Source organism: Grus americana, chromosome 1 (genome assembly GCF_028858705.1).
Source record: "Grus americana isolate bGruAme1 chromosome 1, bGruAme1.mat, whole genome shotgun sequence".
Classification (NCBI taxonomy): Eukaryota; Metazoa; Chordata; class Aves; order Gruiformes; family Gruidae; genus Grus; species Grus americana.
Window position 1 is genome coordinate 98,660,778 of NC_072852.1, and position 18,924 is coordinate 98,679,701.

General features: G+C 43.6%; 1 protein-coding gene across 1 annotated transcript in view; it reads left to right on the forward strand.

Moving 5' to 3' along the window:
- Positions 1-221: 221 nt before the first annotated feature.
- Positions 222-18,924, forward strand: part of PHLDB2 (pleckstrin homology like domain family B member 2) — a 126,293-nt gene continuing 107,590 nt past the window's right edge. Inside the window, exon 1 of the mRNA XM_054822485.1 lies at positions 222-601. The gene's annotated coding sequence lies outside the window, so the exon portion shown is untranslated. The remainder of the gene's footprint in view (positions 602-18,924) is intronic.

Below are 18,924 nucleotides of genomic sequence, written 5' to 3' on the forward strand. Positions count from 1 at the left end.
TTTATGCATGCCCTTTATACCTAGTTTCCCTGTTGCCACAAACCTGTGATTAGCTGTTCAAACAGAATCATTCCTGAATCACACGTGGCTTTCTATGTGCCTCTTAAGAGGTACTACTGAACCTGCATGCAGATTTTTAGTAGTGGAGGATAAACTCTTCTGTGCTGTCTGAAGGAAAGGCAGCTTGAAACCTGATGTGTGCTGCCAGCTGCTCTCATAGCACGTGTAGCTAGAAGATGAGCAGAATGCTGGCAGGCTCTGGAGCTGAGCAGTGGTAGTATTACCAATTCATCTGATCAGTTAGGTGACACGCCAGTCATTTGCATAGGCTAGAAAAGCATTTGACCAAAAAGCCGCTCTCCAATTTAAGTGTAGTAAGTGAGGTCAGTTTGTCAAGCTCTCTGGTGAGCAAATGCTGGAAAAAGAAACCAAGTGATTTTTGAACTACTGCTGGTTAGTGTGCCCTGCTGCTCTTCTCAGGGATCCAGAGTTCGGTGCTTGTTTCTGCTCTGCACAGCTGATAGCAGTGCCACTGCGTGAGTCCAGACAAAGTGGAATCTGCTGGAGAAGACAGTGGGAGTGTGACCAGGATCATTAACAGGTAACTTGCTGTATGGATAAACTGTTAAGATAATCATACTTAAAATCAACTTTTCCTCATTTTTAGAGATTGCCTTTAAATTAAAAGCAAAGGTTGCTTAGACTAGAAAACGGATGGTAGTTTTTATGTGGCAGAACCGCTTACATGGCCAAACTTGTGAATTAAAAAAGTTTTCAGCATAATAACCTATGGGCTGAAATAGCATACAGTTGTGAATTAAGTAGTACTTCAGAGGGGTGAATGCTTCTCTTGTCTACTTCGTATTGGTTTTTGGGTTTAGTAGTTTAAAAATAAACCAAGCTTGTTTGTTGCAAGACACCACTGCTTAGCCTGACACCTAATTTAGGAGCAGAATTGGTACAGGGCTGACTTTGTGCTGCTGTATCTGTCACGAGCAGTTTCTCCGTGAAAGAAAGGAAGCGACTGGCAGTACCTTGGGCACTAGCGCATCAAGGTAGCTAGCCGGTAGTTGCATAAAGTGGAAACAACGTTGGCGCAGGCTGTCCCTTTATAGTTGAGGCAAAGACCTTGGCTGCTGGATGAACCTTTGAAAGAGTTCTGGTGACTCAGGAGATGCTGAACAACGAATGAGTTGGTCTTCATGCAAAGACTTGCAGGTTTCACCAAAATGGTCTAAAAGCTTGACTGATGCACACGAAGCCCAGATGGTATCTCATGCTTGGGTTTGAAAGGGTAATTTCAGTGCTTGATCAGCATTGTAGATGCCTGCCTTTGGTGTTTCATCTCTGTTATAACCACAACAAAGTTTTGACGCTGTTTGTGGCAGATACTGTTTGGGTTGCTCAGCAGAGGGGCAGACAAACAGCAGGCCCAGCCACGTCCCCCCAGCCCATCGCTGTGTACTGCAAACAGTGTCTTGGCACTTTGGATGGTTTTGTATCTCTAAGACCAATTCCTCTTGGGCTGAGAATTTGGGAATGTGAAGTACAGAAGAAATGGAGAGCTGAGTTGTTTTCTATCGTGTTGCTTCTTGCAAATATGCTTTAAGAAAAGGGAAGTAAAAGGCTGCCTGAGGGGATGTTCCTCCCTGCATCAAAGTCATCATCTGGCAAGACTGGGTGGAGAAAAACATACATTGTTTGTTTGGTGAGCTCTGTGTAATTGAGAATTAAAGATGGTAAAAATATTTTTCTTGAATTTTCTGCTACTGAGTGATCACTTTTCTTTTTGCTTGTAGCAACTGAGCAAAGAGTTGGCTTTCAGTATTCTTGGGTTTTCTTCCAGCTTGAAATTGCAAAACCTAAAATCATGAGTGCAAGAGAGAAACAAAAACCATCCTCAGAAAGAGGCTGAAGCAGTGGAAAGGGAGGAGGAAAGGTATGCAGTAGAGATGGTGCTGCAACTTGCCCTTTGGAACAGAAAATAAAGCTCTTTTGGTTTGGGGCTTTTTTTTTTTTTTGAGACAGAACAAATTATTACATGAAGCTCACTCTTTGAATCACATCCAGTACAAAGTTCATCCGATATGCTAAATGCAGTTCCTCGCTAACAAAAGTACTGAATTCGACTTGATTGCATCCTTTGAAAGACTAGGCTGGCAGCAAATAAAATGCAACGTGCCAGGCATTTCTCCTGAGAAAAATAACAGTCGCTAATATCTCAGCCTAAATATCTGAAATGCCAACAGTTTTTTTTCTCTCATTTTGTGTTTCTTAGAGGAATCATGATTTGAACTCTGAAGCATCAGAAGTGGCCAACTCATCCTGTGTGAGAGCAGTTATTGCTGGAAAATATGCTTTGGTCATTGCCAAAACAAAACCAGTGTGTATCACAAAGATAATCTTCTTCTGGCCCTCCATAAATCTGCCTTGAAACTGCCCTTAGTAACAGGATTGTCTGAGGTTGAATGACAAGATGTCTTGCCACGTTGTCCTCTTCGTTGCACACTGCAAACATGTTTATAGAGTGATGAACTGGTATTTCTCAAGACTGATTTACCCACACCCCCCCCCGCCCCCCGTATTCTGGATATGTTCACTGTGCAGCCATGCACAATGTTGTTAATAACACTTGAAACCAGACAAATCTTTACAGGCTTTAAGATTCAAAATGAATCTGAAACTCAGTGTAGGTTGGCTAAACTAGTATGTCCACAAGGGAAGAGTAAGACTGCTGCAAGGATAGTAACTCCTACTAGGTAATCATTTCTTTGCATAGTACTACATCTTTTGGCAGTGCCATGTTCATGCCACCTGGATTTTGTGCACAAGAGTGATTGCGTTGTCGGTTATTTGACTGCCATCGCTTGGAAAGAATTACTAAGATCTAGACTACTAAAAATTGTTTATGACAATGAACTAGATGATTATAATATTTTCTTCTTGTATTTATTGCCAGGAACAAGGACTTTTGAGTAGCTTAATTTCCCTTCTGCATTTAGTTCCTTCCTCCTGTCTTGGGGCTAGGTTTGTTCCTTTTCCAAGGCTGAAGGATAATGCAGGTAGTGTTAATAACATGCACCAGGGAACCGGCTTCTCAAGATCATGCTTATAGTGAAATTCTGTTTACCCAAAAGTGAACTGAAAGAATTGGCCAGTGAATTTGTTCTCTGCTGTATTATTATACCACAACTCTGAGCAGAAGAGGCTGTAGAAGCTGTTACAGCAATGCTTTTAGCAGAGAAAGAGGGAAACAAGCTGCAAATCAAGCCTCGGGAGGACACTGGAGCTCCCACTAAATGCATATGCTTCTGTAGATGGCTAACAAGCAGTCAACTTGAAACCCTTGTTTTCCTGCCTCACTTGCTGTGAGTGGTTAGTTAAGGTGCTTTAGAAAAGATGAGAAGGAAAATCCTTTTTACTGTCCTTATGCTCACTGAAAAGCAATGTCTAATAGACAGGTATGTACTGCTGTGTCCTCCTGCCTCCCAAGGGGCGCTGGTCAGTAGATCCAGAGGCTCATCAGTGTGGTGTCCCACATTTAGAGATGTGCGATTGCCCTGTCCCGTTCCCAGGATCTCGCTTTGCTTGGGGTCTGTATGGCTTTAATGGTCTTCATGCACCCTTTGTGCCTGTGGAACTGATAGGTGGGAAGATGGGATTTCCTTTGTGGGTTTCAAGCCTCGCCAAAATTAAGGAAAGTTCTGAAAGTGACAAACTGAAATAACTTTGGTTATGTTTGTTTAGAAGAAACATATGACTACCTTCTAATGTGCTGAAAATTACAGTGGTGATCGTTATACCTACCCAGATCACAGAAGTGTCGCACTACATTCATTAAAGCTTGAGGGACACTCCTGCTCTGGTACCGTGGACTGCAAATATGTAGACTGACACGGGCTCTAGGCTAAGCAGACCGAAACCAAACTCCCACGTATGGACTTGAGAATGCTTTCTGTGGAGTGCAGGGGTGCATGTCTCACCTGGCTCTTCCTGCAGGCAGGAGTGTGACACACCTCCCTGGGGAATGTGGACCCCCAGGGTCAAAGGTAGGCTCAAGCATACACTCTGAGATACCATCTCTAACATTTCAGGGCACCGCACCTCCTTCTTCACTTCTTGAAGACTCCTATACATGGCAGAGCAGGAGAAGAGAGGCAAGTTGGTAACTTCTCATGTTAGGAATCTCAGACATCCCTCTTGTCTCTGTCTTGCTGGATTCCTGTCGGTCAGGACATGTCTGCTTTGCTGAGTGAGTCTCATGGTTAATGCTGGTGCTGTTGTTTTCCCAAGTCAGAGGTAGCTGGCGTGTGTAGTTGTGTTCCCCAAGAGAGTTTAATTAGATTAGGTATGGCTTTCTGGCTCCAGGTTGAGACAGTGTTCAGACTGACTTTTTTTTTTTTTCCAGAGCTGATTGGTCTAGGACTAGTGTTGAAAGCTGCCTTTTAGTTTCAAAAGCACTTAACAGTCCTACTAAATTATTAGCGTTGGCAAGATGCCGCCAAATGGGATGGATCCGGTTCCAGTGAGGTGGTAGAGCTGTTCTCTTACTTTGTTCTTGAATAACAACCACAAAAGACCACCTAACACTCGTCAAAGTTTTCCCTCCTGCTCCGATGGGAGCAGGATATATTGGCATTAAGTCCGAGGGAAATGTGGGCTTTTGCTTCCTGTGCTTTTCTCTTTTTGTGTGTATCAAAGGAAAAGGAGAATTCAGAAAATGCAAGGAATTCTCATGTCATTTTCCTCCCTGCTTGTTTTTAAATGCCTGAGAGTGAGAAGCCAGTACCTTAGCAGGCTTTCCAGACTTCTATTCAGAATATAATTACTCCATGACAGATTTCATGCTGATTTTGATACCTGGGGAGGAGGTATCCTCCCCCTGGGGGTATTTTGAACTCCTGTTATCCTGCTGGATGAGTGGATTTGCTGGTGTTTGTAAAACTCCATTTGCTGTCCTGTCTGTTAGCTGTTCTGTTTCAACACACCTTCAGCTGACCTGTGCTCTGGAGCACTGTTAAACATTACAGGCATGCCAAAGGAAGGAGAACAATCTGCCTTTTTTACATGAAGTGCAGCACTTAAACTCACTGGTGTGGCAGAAGGAGCAGTAGATGTGCTGTGGGTGGTGGCAAACTGCTTTGGAGAGAGCTGGGAATGACACGAAGTGTGGGACTATGAACTTTATACCATGGTGGGATGGATAAGTTAGCATCTACCTGCTGGCAGACCCTTTTTTGTGGGGGTATTAGAGCTTTAAAAGTACTGTGGGTTAGAGAAGGAGCGCTTGGGAAGGGTTTGAAATTGAGCCCCAGTGTTGCCTTTGCCTTGCTCAAGGAGAAGGTCACCAGAGATGGTTAATAAAGCTTTAGCTGCTGAGCTCACTAAACATTCTTCCAGTTCAATGGCCTATGCAGAATGATGTGTTTAGTCAATGTTTAATTCCTAAGCAACAAATGGTGATTGTCATACTAGAAGGCACTTGTGGTGTTGACTGAAGCAATGGAGGCCAAGGATTAAAAAGGTCATGCGGGGAGATCTCTTCTGCAGCCTCACAGCTCTCTCCTCTAGGTCAGGTCCCTTCACAGCGGGAGAAAACGGGGAGAAGTTCATGCTGCCTTAAGGCCAAAAAAGGTTTTCCAATAAGAAAACAAACCAGCCCTTGTTTAAATTTTTTTTAAAAAAAAGGCTGTAGGGAAAAAACAAAAGGAAATGTTACTGTGGGATGATTGAGGGAAGGCAGCGAGAAGCAGGAAATCAGGAGACATCTGCCCTTGCCCTGGTGACAGGAGAGGAGCAGGTAGCTGCTGCTTCGGTGGGCAGGAGAGGCAGGCTGTGGCTGAGAGCAGGAGGGGGAAGGTGCAGCAGCTGAAGTGTCAGCAGCTGTTGGAGGCTGAGGACTGCCTGTGCAGCTCACATTTGGAGAGGAGATGCAGAGAGAACTGCAAGCAGTGCCCTCACGGAGCGAAGGAGAGCTGGGTGGCATGTCAGGTAGAAAACTCTAGAAGCTTTTTTGCTGGATGAGTCAGAAATGACAAGAGCCCTCTCTCCTCTCAGCTGAGAGCCTCTACCCCCGCCTCATCCTTCTCCAAGATCCGCCTGCTCCCAGATGGATATCCTACCTTCCCTGTTAGTGAATATCGTGCTCTTAAAAAGCCGCAGCCCTTGAGTCCACATGAAGCACAGATTTCAATGCATGGCAATGCTTCTTGCAGAAGATAACTCAAGGTTACTACCACACATGCTGGAGCGCTTATCTTGTGTTGGGTGACTCAGTACTGAAGAAGGACTGTCATGGCCAGGCCCGTGGGCTCTGGGCTGTCACCAGGACTGTCTTATCCCTAAGTCTGGCCTGGTTTTGTCTGAAGCTGCTTTTTCCAGGGACTCTATTAGCTCAGGCTTCATGTGGGGGTGTGACACACTCACCTCCTATGAAACCAGCTCAAACCATTTGAAGTTTGCGAGTCTGTTTATAAAGTTTGGCCCAGGTCAATGGGACTGGCTTGGTGTTTCGGCAAATGTGCCAAGAGGATTCACAGGGGTTCACTTCTGCATAGGTGCTAGGAGGATCAGTGTGATCTGTCTTTTATTTTCCATGTTTTATACATCAACGTGTATAACAGTAATTATTCTGTGCTTCTCTAATTCTGCCGGGTAAAGTACACTAGGATTTTGTGATACAGACAAAGAGCAAGTGCCGTTCAAACCACTGCACCTTCCAGATGGTGACTCAGTATTTGGGATGGCTTTGTCATAAAGGCTATTTAGACAAAAGCTATATAGAGCTATTGCCAATTTTTTTTGCAGGCTATTACTGAGCCTGGGCATGTGTAATATAGACCAGAGTTCTGCTTCAGTTTTAGAAGATTAAGGCAAAACTGATTAGGTTATCTTTGTACCAAGATTGCTGCTGCTTAACTATTAAGAGCAAGGCTACAGGCTAATGGCAGGGCTTACTTGTGGCCAGGACACACTGCTCCTTCCATCCTACATATTAACTTCATCACTGATTTAGTGGGCACCAGAAATAAATTTTCACGCATGCAACTTCCAGCTGCAGGGTAGGTTTACTACTAAATTACTGATCTGTGAGTATTTCAGTCATAGTGGTGATTTATTTTGCTGATGAGTTGGTGCTCTTGTAAACATGTAGGGCAGCTATGTGAAAGTCATAGTTTGAGGTCTTTGCTTTATATTTTTTTAAATTTCATGCTGTTTACCTTGAATAAAGAATGAATGCTGTATAAAAGTGGCATGTCCTATGAGCCAGTATTACTTTGCTCAGTGTATCGGCAGGAGTGAGTTGTTCCAGGAGCCAGGGTGTACATTCCAGAGCAATTAGAACAGTTTCATGAGTAAATACTGCTCAGTAACTGATAAAATGCCTTTCAGATGTCTTCGTAAAACAGATTCAGGTGACCAGCAAAGAACTACTTTCTTTAATCTTTACAATCAAATGTGAAAATACATATTTTGATTTTAACAACTTCTTAATTTTAAAATTGCTGTGAATTGAAAGTAGTTACTTTGTTTTGTTAGAGTAGCCTGCGACTGAGTCACAAGGAAAAGAAAAAGGTGATGATCACAGATTCCCCACCCCTGTCTGCTTCCCCAGGGTCCCTGCCCTCTTGGAGCATAACTACACATGCAACTCATTTGATGCTTGGCTCAACAGAGAGGGTGAAAACTTCTAGGGAGGAGGAACAAGATGGGGGGATGGAAACCATAAAAGGAGGATTTCCTCTGCCTATAAACCACCATGTATGTAACTGCAATTCATCTGGGAAGCTCAGCAAACTCTAAAGCATGCCTGTTTGCTGCTCAGAAGGAGCACGGCTGCAAGCTGCAGCACTGCTTCCCAAACTCCTTGGAGCAGCAAACTCGTTCAGTCCTCGCCTTTTTCCCATGTTGTCCCTTGTCATAGAGCTTTGAATTCCCAGCCTCACAACAGTGGTGTGGTCTCCTCACAGGCCCACGAGCTCTCTGTATGTGCAACTGAGACCCCCACTGACCCGGAGTACCTTTTGGGTATAAACATGGGGAGATGGAAATTATGTACTCCAAGCCCAAAGATAAAGATCTCTTTTCCAGAAACATGCTTTCAGAAACTAAACAAAACGGTCTTTTAGATGTGGGGTTTGAGGGTTTTTTTGTCTCCCTCCTTTCTCTGGTTTTCTTTCTTTCCTATGCTTCATACCTCTTGGCTAGCGTTGTTACTTTCTCTGGATTGATTCCTGTCTCCATGTTACCTCTCTATGAAGGACAGATAAAAAACTATGGAGGAACAGTTTTCTTTCAAGCACTTTTGCTTCTGGAGACTGTTGCTGTGATGAGTTGTACGAGAAGGCAGGCAGTGGGGAAGCTATCTGGGACACCCCCTTAGAAACTCCCAAAGCAAGGATGAAGGAGAGGGCCAAGCAAGTGGAGTGAGAGGAGAACAAGCCCTGTGAGTGGGGCTGAGCCTGGAGAGCAATTGGGAACGGAGGTGGGCCTCGAGCAAAGCCAGCTGAAGCTCAGCCTGGGCAGTGTGTGAAGCCAAACCCCAAATCTGTTTGCTTTGACTGGGTAACTTAAGACCTCTACTTGGACGCTGTAGTCTAGGCCCTGGCCAAGCACATAGAGCATCAGCCTGCCTGAGTTTGGGGAAAAAGTCATCAGAGTGGCCAGTCTACAACCCGAGACTGTCATACAAGCATGCCCTGAACTTTTAAGTGTGTGTGTGTAGCCCTGGTCCCAGTGCAGCATTTCAAAATGTGTCCTCACTCCAGTGCTTCATCCTGATGAAGAGAAGAGGATTTATAGAGAAGATTTTAAGCCTAAAAAGTTGCCTTTTTGTTCTGCACTGTACTGAAGCACGCAGATAGTAAATGAATGCAAAGATCTATTTAATTTCCTTCACTCCAACTAGCAGAAGTAGGACTAAATTGGTTTGGGTTTTGGGGGTTTTTTTTCAGTCTTGTTCTGTTTTAATGTGGTTTTCCTGGGGAGGGTTGTATGTGATGTGGTAGCGTGAGAAATGTAAGCCAAAGAACCGGGCATGGCAGTTTTCTGTGGACATCCTGTGGGGTTGCTGGTGGCACATACTTGGCGAGGTTCCAGATGTGACCAGCTGTAGGAAGATATTTCTACTGTTTCTTGCCCAAACACTTTCCACCCCCTGCTTCCCCTTCAAGCCTGCTTCCAGAACAGCAGCTCATGGTTGCACTTGGTGGAGCCCAGTTCTGCTGGAAGCCTTGGCCAGCTCTGTCTGGGACCTGGAGCCTGATGTGATATCCGGGTAAGTCCAATCCACTTTTTCTCTCCTTGTCTCCCAAGTCTATATATAGAATCTGTATTTCCACATGGCTTTTTTTTGTTTGGTTTTTTTTTTTTTTAATCTTGAGTTAGACTAAATAGGGAAAAAACTTCTGATTATGTTAGGAAGCCTTACTTATGGCATGGTTTTCTTCATCAGCCTGACTGACTTTAAAAAAAAAAAAAAAAATTAAAAAAATACTTCCAGAATATGAGGTGACTGGGGCTAAAGCTTTCCAACACCTCTGGGGCCCTCAGTTCACAAGAAGTGTCCTGGTTTTGGTTTGCTGTATGTTGAAACCTAAACCAAATCGTGAGCTCAACCTTATTCCCACCTTTGAGCTCCACTACATTAAAGGCAAAGGTACAAATTTTCCCCAGCTGATTTGAAGAGCTTTACAGGACCTCCCTCAGTTTTAAAACCTAGTGAAAAAGCAAGATGAAGCTTCTGTAGTTTTACATGTAGTTTCAAGCTGCAGTCGGAGCCTCTGTAGCACTTTCTCGCTTTGGCTTGGAGAGGGAGCTGCCTTGGCCACCAGCCAGCTGGCCGAGGTGAAGCTTTCGGGCCTCCCCATGGAGCCCGGCGCTCTGCAGGTCAGCAGGCTGGCCGCAGACGGGAGACCTGGGTTCCCGGCCAATTTGGCGTGCCATGTCCCCGCTGGGTAAGGATGCAGCGGACCAAGACCCTAAGCTCTCAGAAGCAGGGAGAGGGTCTGTACAACCCTTGGGACCTGGTGCTTCGTACCAGTATTAGATCAGAAGGAAGGAGGTGTCCCTGCTACGCAGGACTGGATTGGGGGAGGGGGGATTTCTAACTATCTTCTAATCCCACACTGAGTGGAACAGGGCTGAAATCTGCTGCAAAGTTAGCTCTGAGCCTTCCAACTCTCAAAATGATACTCAGGCTCATAGCTTTATTAAGATCATTATAGTAATTTTCACCTAGAGAGCATTACAGTACTCTTCAAACTGAGACGTGTTTTGGCTAAGGAAGACCCCAAAATCTTCAGTGTTTAGATCGAGGCCTTTTCACAATTTTGACTATTTAAAAAAAATAATCACCTGTCATGCTTCTTAAAAAATCTATTAGTTCTTACCTATTCCAAACCTCTCATGTTGGCAAGACCAACAGAAGTTATGCAAGTGGACCCACATGACATGCAATATAATTTGCCCATAGAGGAAGAACTTCCAAATTCCTCTTATGTTGACTTATCCAAAAATCATGAATTTTGGATTAGAGTTTTCTCTTGAGTCTTTTAATCACTTGAAACCTGTATGGTCCCGCTGCATCAACGTAGCTGTTTGGTTCTTTGCTGTAGGCCACGGTCTTGGCTTCAGGTACAAAATAGTATGATGAGGTCTGCAGTTTTGGGAGTCTGAACCCAGTGACCCTGGATAAACCTGGCTTATGTCCCTGGTGCCTTATATGTTATGTGGCAAAAGGTATGTCTTTCTCACTTTTAAACTTGTTGGTTTTCCACTTTGCTAAATTTTATTTTAAATCCTTTCCTGGAAAAGAGAACCTTCAAAGCTGCTCTTTCACCTTTAATTTGGGCAAGTAGGCTGTGTGCTGCTGATATGACAATGCTTAAAGGGATTAGTTAGCAATTAACAGTTTCAGTTGCTAATCTCCTGTAGAACATGGGGTTTTGGAAGAACTACTTTTCCCTAATGACTTTCAACTGCTTGTTCTGCATGGATACAGGGTATTTTCTCAATATCTTCATGAGACTAGCAAGCAGTGTGCTGAGAATTCAAATGGTATGGTGCTTCCACAAAAATTAGTAGTCAGCTGAGGTGCTGAGTCAGCATTAAAGTCACCTTATGGAAGACTACTGATGATGATCAAAAAAAGAAAATGCTTCATGGTATGACCATGTCTTCATTTCTAAGGGAAAACACGAGAAGCTTCAGTCACACAATGCCTAATCACTCTTCCAAACTCCTCACTAAGTTAGAACAATTAGCAAAAATAAATTTTTCTGAGTTTCTGCTTTCACTTCCAGCTTGTTGAGAAATTTATGCTGCTTCCACCCCTCCTTGAATGAAGATTTGGTCCAGGTATTCATTATCTCCATGGTGGTTTTCTTGCATTTGTTGTATGTAAAGCTAAGTAACTCCAGCATACATATACTTCAGGGGGAACAGTAGGAAGCTGCTTGCTTTTCCCATGTCCCAGATGCTTGTGGTTTCAATGCATATTCGTAATAGGGATCTTGATCTCTGAGTTCCCATGAAACAGCTGTATGCTTCTCAGATACGGCAGGTTGTGAAGCATAGACTGCTGGAGGATGAGAGGTAATGTATTTGGTCAAAAAGGCACGGAGGAAAACCAAGTCAGAGTTCTTCCTTAGGAAATGTTTGCAAAGGTCTTTTATGCATAGTCACTGAATATTCATCCTATCTTCTCCTGTAAATGCCTAATGCTCTGTACCATTAGAGAGACAGACGTCCCTGGCTACTCCTCCAGAAGGAAGGTAGTGAAGTTCAACCAGAGGCCATAATTAAAATCCTCAGGGACATTCAGTATGTTACATAGCCTAATAGATTCCCTCCTCTGTGTGTTTCGGAAGAGTGCTTGCCTCTCATCTGGAGAATGTCCTTTCAGTGTCTGTTGGCAAATCACACCTTTTTTATTTTGGCTGAAGCTTTAATATTGTTTCCTTCAGTATCACTTCCCATTGTTATTCTCAGCCTTGGTCTCCCACCACTTCATCTCCTTAAAGCTCACTTTCATTCTAAAATATTTTTGGAAGTTAGATATTCAGGACAAAGTAATAAAAATAAGGCCTTACAGCATCCTCTGTTTAACAAAAGGTTAACAAATCCAAAAATAGCTCCTCAAAGCTGTGGGCGATTTCAGGCCAGGTTTGCATTTTTCAAATTCTTGCTTTACCTTATTTGGCCATGCAAAATGGGATCTAGCGGTCCCTGGGGACTCGGCTGTGAGGAGATGGGGCTTTGTTAAGATGAAAGTCTGTGCTTTTTACTTCGGAGACACATGGCTAAATATGGGCTGTGTTAATAACAAATGAGTCTGTTTTCTGGCAGAGTTACAGCTTCACAATGTCCCTCAAGTTAAAAAGGCAAACATGCAGCAGCCCTTCAGCATCGAGCTTTGAGACTTTGACAGCGACTGTGTTGGAAGTTCAGGGGGAATGGAGGGATGTGCCAACGTTGACAGTGAAGAAGCTTGTTTCGATTTCAGTGAGTGGTTTGGGTACAAGATAGCTAGAGCTGTCTAAAACAACAACTTGAAATGAAACCAAGCAGGCCAGAGAATGAGAGTTGAGTATTTTTTTGGGAGCTGAGACTGTATGAAATATTTTTCCTTGTTGCTATATTTTTCCTTTTTTCAGCCCTTTTCCTATGAACAGCTTTTCTCTATCTGAAAAATACGGGGAGACAAACCATAAGATGGCCAAATTATATGCATACTTTTAGGGAATAAATATTGACTTAGGATCCGATATTAGTCAAGTGATACAATTGAAGGGTGCCTTATAAAATGTAGCTCTTGGGAAAGGAGCAGTATCAGATTTTAAAAAATCTCTGCTGGCTGCACACTTTATTTACCTATTCACAAGTGTTGTCTTAAAATATTGCCCCTCAGTGCTTTGTTAGGTACTAAACCTCTTGATGCCTGGGCCGAGGCGAGGAGTGTAAAGCTGGATGGTAATGGAGATGCATGGAAGTATTTAAGCATGTGTTGCATAAAGCATTAACTGTATAACCACTTTTTAAAAAAACAACCAGGTTGCGGAATTCTTGCAGGAGCAAGGAGAGGGTACAGCCAGTGGCTGTCAGGGAGCTGTCAGGCCCAGATTAAATGTTAGGAAAAAGGTGTAGGTAGTAAAACAGCTCCTATTGCTTGCTTGGGTACTGCTGGTGGGACAATATAAACTAGATCCTCATGCTAGTTAACAAAGAGATTTAGCTCCTCAAAAATAATTACAGGCCAAAATTCTTATAGATGGTTCTCTGCTCACAAAAAACAAACAAACAAACAAAAACAAACAAAAAAACCCAAAACCCAAACTTAGAAAAAAAACAGCAAAATTTCTTTTCTATTAAGTGGGAGTTCAGGTGAATCATGGAGAAAAAGTCTGAGAGGGTAGGTCCCAGTGAGACTTTGATTAGGAACACATTATATCTCAAGTTCAGTTGCTTCATAAGCTTACTATGCAGGCGATGAAAACATGAATTATCTAAAATGCTTTTTGGAGATGTTGAAAACAAGTCAGCCACAAGAGCTTGCAGACATGCCGATGACACGGTGCATGTCGGTGCAGCTGCATCGTGAGTAGAAGCAGATGGGGGGTCAGTTACACCATGGCTGCAACCCTGTCCTGATACCTGTTCTTGAAAAAGTAATTTTAAGCTTACCACGCTCTCTTTGTGTGTTTATATATTACCACCTGGATTGTACAAATGTTTTGAGTAAAGCTGGTTGAAATTTTCTTGCGAGAACAGTCTTGCAGAAAAGGATTTTACTGAAAAATAAAAATTGCACATGAAAAAGGAAAACTCTTCCTGGACACTTACTTTGGGATTTTCTTGCTGTCACTGTTCAAAATATTTTCCATTAAAAGAAGAAAAGGATTTTAAAGTTAAGGAGTCTTGCCTTCAGATTTCCTGTGAATATTTGTACTTTGTGGTAGGATGGAGGAGAATATTGGTTCCCGTAAGTGTTGTGTGGATTAAAGTCTCAGCCAATCTCTGAACATGTGAAGTGTTACAAAACCTCTGTTGCTTTTTATGTGAATGACATTCTCAGTCTTTTTGTAAATGGTTTTTTAAAGGCAGAGAGCAAAGATCTCCAAAAAAAGCCAAGTGCTGGCATTCTTACTCTAATGCATTTGCATGTCCAAGGGCAACATAACTTTACTGGCTACTGAATTTTTTTTTTTTTTTTAGTGCCTTGGTTTGTACCTGAATACTTGTAGGAGTGAGTGACTTTGTCTGGAGTTGCAGGTGGTTCAGGACTATGTCAAGTCATGCTCAAGGCCTCTCAGGCTCCACACCAGGATTAGGGGCTTTCTCCTGGAAGTTTTGCTGTAACCTTGTCATAGCTGGTGCTGTTGCGTTGTTACACTGCTGTTGCACGATGATGACATGATATTAGGAGAAGGTGACTGTTGAGGACTGGTTTCACTTGTCTGTATGACGGTTATAACTTTGAAATGTTTGACCTGTTCAGGAGCCTGCTCTAGACTGAAGTCCTGAGGTCACGGGAGAAGGGCTGAGTGAAGGACTGAAAACTGAATAAAATCAGAGTCCCCTTAAAATGGTGGCTTGTTTTACTCCCTATGGCCAGGTACCCAAGGCTAATGATTTTGACTGTTTCTTCTCCTGCATTATATCTAAAGACAAGCTATAGGATTTTGATCAGCTGTATCTTCTCATGCACTCAGACTGTGAGGAAACTATCTGTCTGTGCAAAGGTGGGGGATGCACCAGGCTTGTGGCATTTCTCCGGGGAAAGACCTGGGTCAGAGCCCATCTATTCCTCTAGCTTGGGCAAAGTGTGTCACAGAAACAAAACTGCTCCTGCAGCCCCCGTGGGCTTTTTAGTGGGTTTCTGTAACACAGTATTACAGAAATCTGATAACAAATGTTATCGCTGTTCATGCTGCCTCTGTTTTGTCTCCGAGCGCCGCCCACGTTGTCAGAGCGTGGAGATGGTTTGCGAGGCTTTCTCTGCGCCGGCTGGCTGTGCCCACGTACCGAGGTACGTCGGGACAAGGCTGGGATTCATGCCTGAAATGCCTCGTGCATACCGACAAACCCACTCCCACTGCCCGTCTGTTTGGAGGAGGCACCAACAGACCAAAGGGCCCTCATGGCCTCTGATAAGTTGATTACTGGTGGCTTAAATGTTTATGGGATGGAATGTGCCTCCCATTCAGCATCTGACCTGTGCTGACAAGCTGCCTTTGACGCACTGTTTCGTGGGTGAATGGTTTAAAGTGTCTGCAAAGTCGAAAGTTGTTTGAATGATGCGTTACCAGCGCTTTATAACACTGACGCTTCTTTACTGTCTGTTTTAAAATATAAGCACAGTGCATTGGAGCTGGGCTCATAAGCTCATCAGGCACGAGGGTTCCTATGAAGCAGCCATGCAGTCCCTTCAAAACTGGTATTTTGTGTGTGTAATTGCGCTGCTGCTAATTATAAAGTAGTCATTGTTTATAACCTCATCTACCCTTCCGGCTTCCTCTTGGAAGGATGGGCACGGCTTCATCTCCCCAGGGCAACCGTGGGTGATGGTGGTTGGTGGCACCAGCCAAAGCATGACACTTCAGAGGGGAATATCTGAGTTGGGACCCAACACTTGCTCTTCAGATAGTCCTGAGAGTAGGACAGGGAGGAGCAGCCTGTCATGTGGCAGGGGAGGCTTGCAGGATGACCAGTAGCCTTAGCGAATGCAATCTTGTGCAACATACAAAAAGAACCCCTTATTCTGTAGTAAAGTAGAATATGAACTCCAAGCAGAATAATTAACTTGAAACAACTCTGTGGATAAATGAGTGTTAGATTCTTGAATCAGGGAATAGGCTTGCTTTTTTTTTTTTATTTCCCTCCAGGAAATGAGGAGAAAGAAGGGAAACATGCTTTTTTCCTTTGGAAGCAGTGTGGGATTTGGATTGTCAGATAGCAGCTGTATTGATGCAGACAGCTTAAGGATTCAATTGCAACGCTCCCCGCAAACACTGGTATCCACTGTGAGAAGCGTTGCTGATGGCCATGGATGAGGCCCTTCCCAAGTGGAATGTTTCTCCAGCATTACAGCTTGATGTGCTTGGGAAAGTTTTGATGAAAAGGTTTTCTGTATGATAGAGAATACAGTTTTATCAAAATTAAAATACTTCCTATGAAATTGTGGGTCTTAAGGGGAAAAATATTTGGCAAAAATTGGAGTGATTAGTTTCCTCTATTTGACTTTAGCTGGATAAAATCAGAGTATCTCACTTTGAAATGAAACATCTCTACAAAATCAATCATGTTTTGGGAAGGTATTATGCTTAATTTGGCTTGTTAGAGAGTATACTTAAACCAGACTGTATCTGATATTTTAAGACACATTTGAAAGTGAAGAAAGAATGTTTAAGACAATGGTTTCTTTTACTGAAATCGTAAATTTGCATCTAAAAGGTTCTCATTGGTTTTAACTTAAAATTGGGAATTTTTCAGCCTTTCATTCTTGTTAAGACTGAACTATTGTTAAGCATCAGAATTTTTTTTTTTGAGAACAGAAACTAATTCTTGACTGACTTATCTACAATAAAGTATTCAATTCAAATATCTACCTAGCTGCTAAAGAGCCTTCGGGACACTAGTCTTTTAATTATTTAATTTAGGCTGTTAACTTCTAAACTTTAAATAGCGTCCCCCTCTCCAGTCACAGTGTTCCACCAAGAGCTTATTGTACCATGTGGGCAGAAGGAACAGGCAGAGGAGACATAACCAGCCCAATGTCACCCAGCAGACCTGAGTTTGACTAGGTTTAGACTCTTCCGAGGAAGAAAAAAAAAAATAAATGGTGCAGTACCGGTAATCTGTGCAGGATCAAAACCATGTCCATGTTAGTGGTCAGAGGGACAGATGGTGGGAGTAGCTTTTTGTCAGTGTGACTGTACTAATGCTCGGGTGTCCTGGGCCCCTCCTCTGCCACTGCAAGCTGGTGGATCCACTGCTCCGCAATGTCTTGTAGGGCTGACTGGTGCGGTAGAAAGAGGGGATAAGGGAAGGAGGTGGCTGTGAGCACTGAAACGCCACCCACGGGAGACCCTGCATGTCTGTGACCTGCCTTCTACACTCCTCTGTGAAAAATGAAATTTGAATTGGGTTAAGAGGTGTTGTTATTGCAGGGCACCTTCGTACAGACCTCACGGTGCAGCTCACACGGGGTGGAGCTGCCATTTTGGGCTTTGTGCACTTCTTGCTGCTGAAAGCAGAAGGAACAGCAACCTTAATGGAGAGCAGAGTCTCTTCCAGAGCCGAACCTCCGGGGAGCAATGCGAGCATCTGTTAGAGGCGTTGCTGGGGAAGAGGGAGGAGTGTGAACAGGACTGTCCTTAGTAGCTTCCTGCAACATAAGGGAACATACTTAAAAATTATCACATTTGTGGACACCTCTTTGTCTACTTGATATGCTTGTTGTCCTCAATCATAAGGATAATGAGGACGCTGGTCTTCTGTTATGCTGTAGTGGTCCAGGAGGATACCATGATCGGATGGAAAAAACATCAGATGAAAAGATTCAAAGTATGTTTTTGATGGGAAAATGAAGTGTGAGACAAAGCAAGAGTGGAAATGAGAAATCCCTGACTGGCATACCTTGTGTTAGAAGGAGTCAGTGGAGGTCCCCTCCCCGGCAGCGGGGCCACTGTCCTCCAGCAGATTGGAAAATGATTATGGACAGACTGTTAAGCAAAACACAGGGCCTGGGAAAGGGCATGTTCTTTGGGGTTTGAAAGCTATTTCCCTCTTTCTATTCTTGTCTTGCATAAATATTCTAAACTGGCACCAGTCTGTAGCCAGTTGCAGCCAATGTTGCATATTTTACATGTGCCAGCTTTTTGTAAATGTGACTTAGAACTGCTTCGAAATTTAGGTTTAATTCTAAAATGGGAAGGATGGCTTATAAGCCTTCATGTAAAAGGAAATGTTTTAGTACATGGTTATTTTTAAACATGTTTTTGCACTGCAAAGTGATGTGAATCAAGCACCGATTCTTATGTTGTACCTAGAAACAGGAAAGGCTGCATGGAAGAGTCTAGTAATAGTGATATTTAACAGGTAAGCTAGCAGCAAAAAGAGGGTTAATGTAAGCAAAAAAAATTAACCTGATTTCCTAAGGAAGTGGAGCAGTTTGACCAGGCCTGCTGCTGCTTCTGCGTGTCTCTTCTGCCTGAAAACTGGTTGCATCCATTGTCCAACTTTGGTTAAGCATGGTAGAAGGAGAAAGGTACTCAACATAGTTAAATTTTTCCAAGGTTTGTGAAAGCAGACGGCCAATGACAGGGTGGAGAAGCCCCTGCTGTTCCCCAGGAAGAGCTTAGAGGTAACTGCAGCCTTTCGTAGGCACCAGAGAATCCATGCAGGGGAGCCCTTGGGAGCGCTTTCTCTGCAGGGAAGGCCACCTTGGGGGGTTGCTGTCCCTGCCTCAGGCTTCATCAGCCCCCATCGGCTGCCTTGGGAACTGCTTCTAGTATAGCTAAGAGATCTCTGTGTAGTAAAAGAGAAGCTCAGGCAGTGTTCAAAGAGATGTGGAGATGCCATAAGACTTTGTAAAAGAAGCAAATTTAAAAAAAAAAAAAGCAACTAAAAAGCAAGCAGCAATGTGTGTGGTCAGTTTGTCGCTATCCCTGCCTGCCTCCCTTGTGTCTGTGGCTGGTGGCTCCATGCACTTGCCATCACCACCTTGTCACCCCACTGGTCAGGGAAGAGAAGCAGCCAGTTACTTCTACCTTTGTACTGAGGGTAGGCTGTAGTCTTTTTGGCATATTTATAAAATATTTGTAGTAGGATGGTCACGCAGTGACCTGCTGAGCAGAGCCCTGTTGGAGAATGAAGATGGGCACTGTGCCCTCCATGCAAGCCCAGAAGTAATACATACCCAAA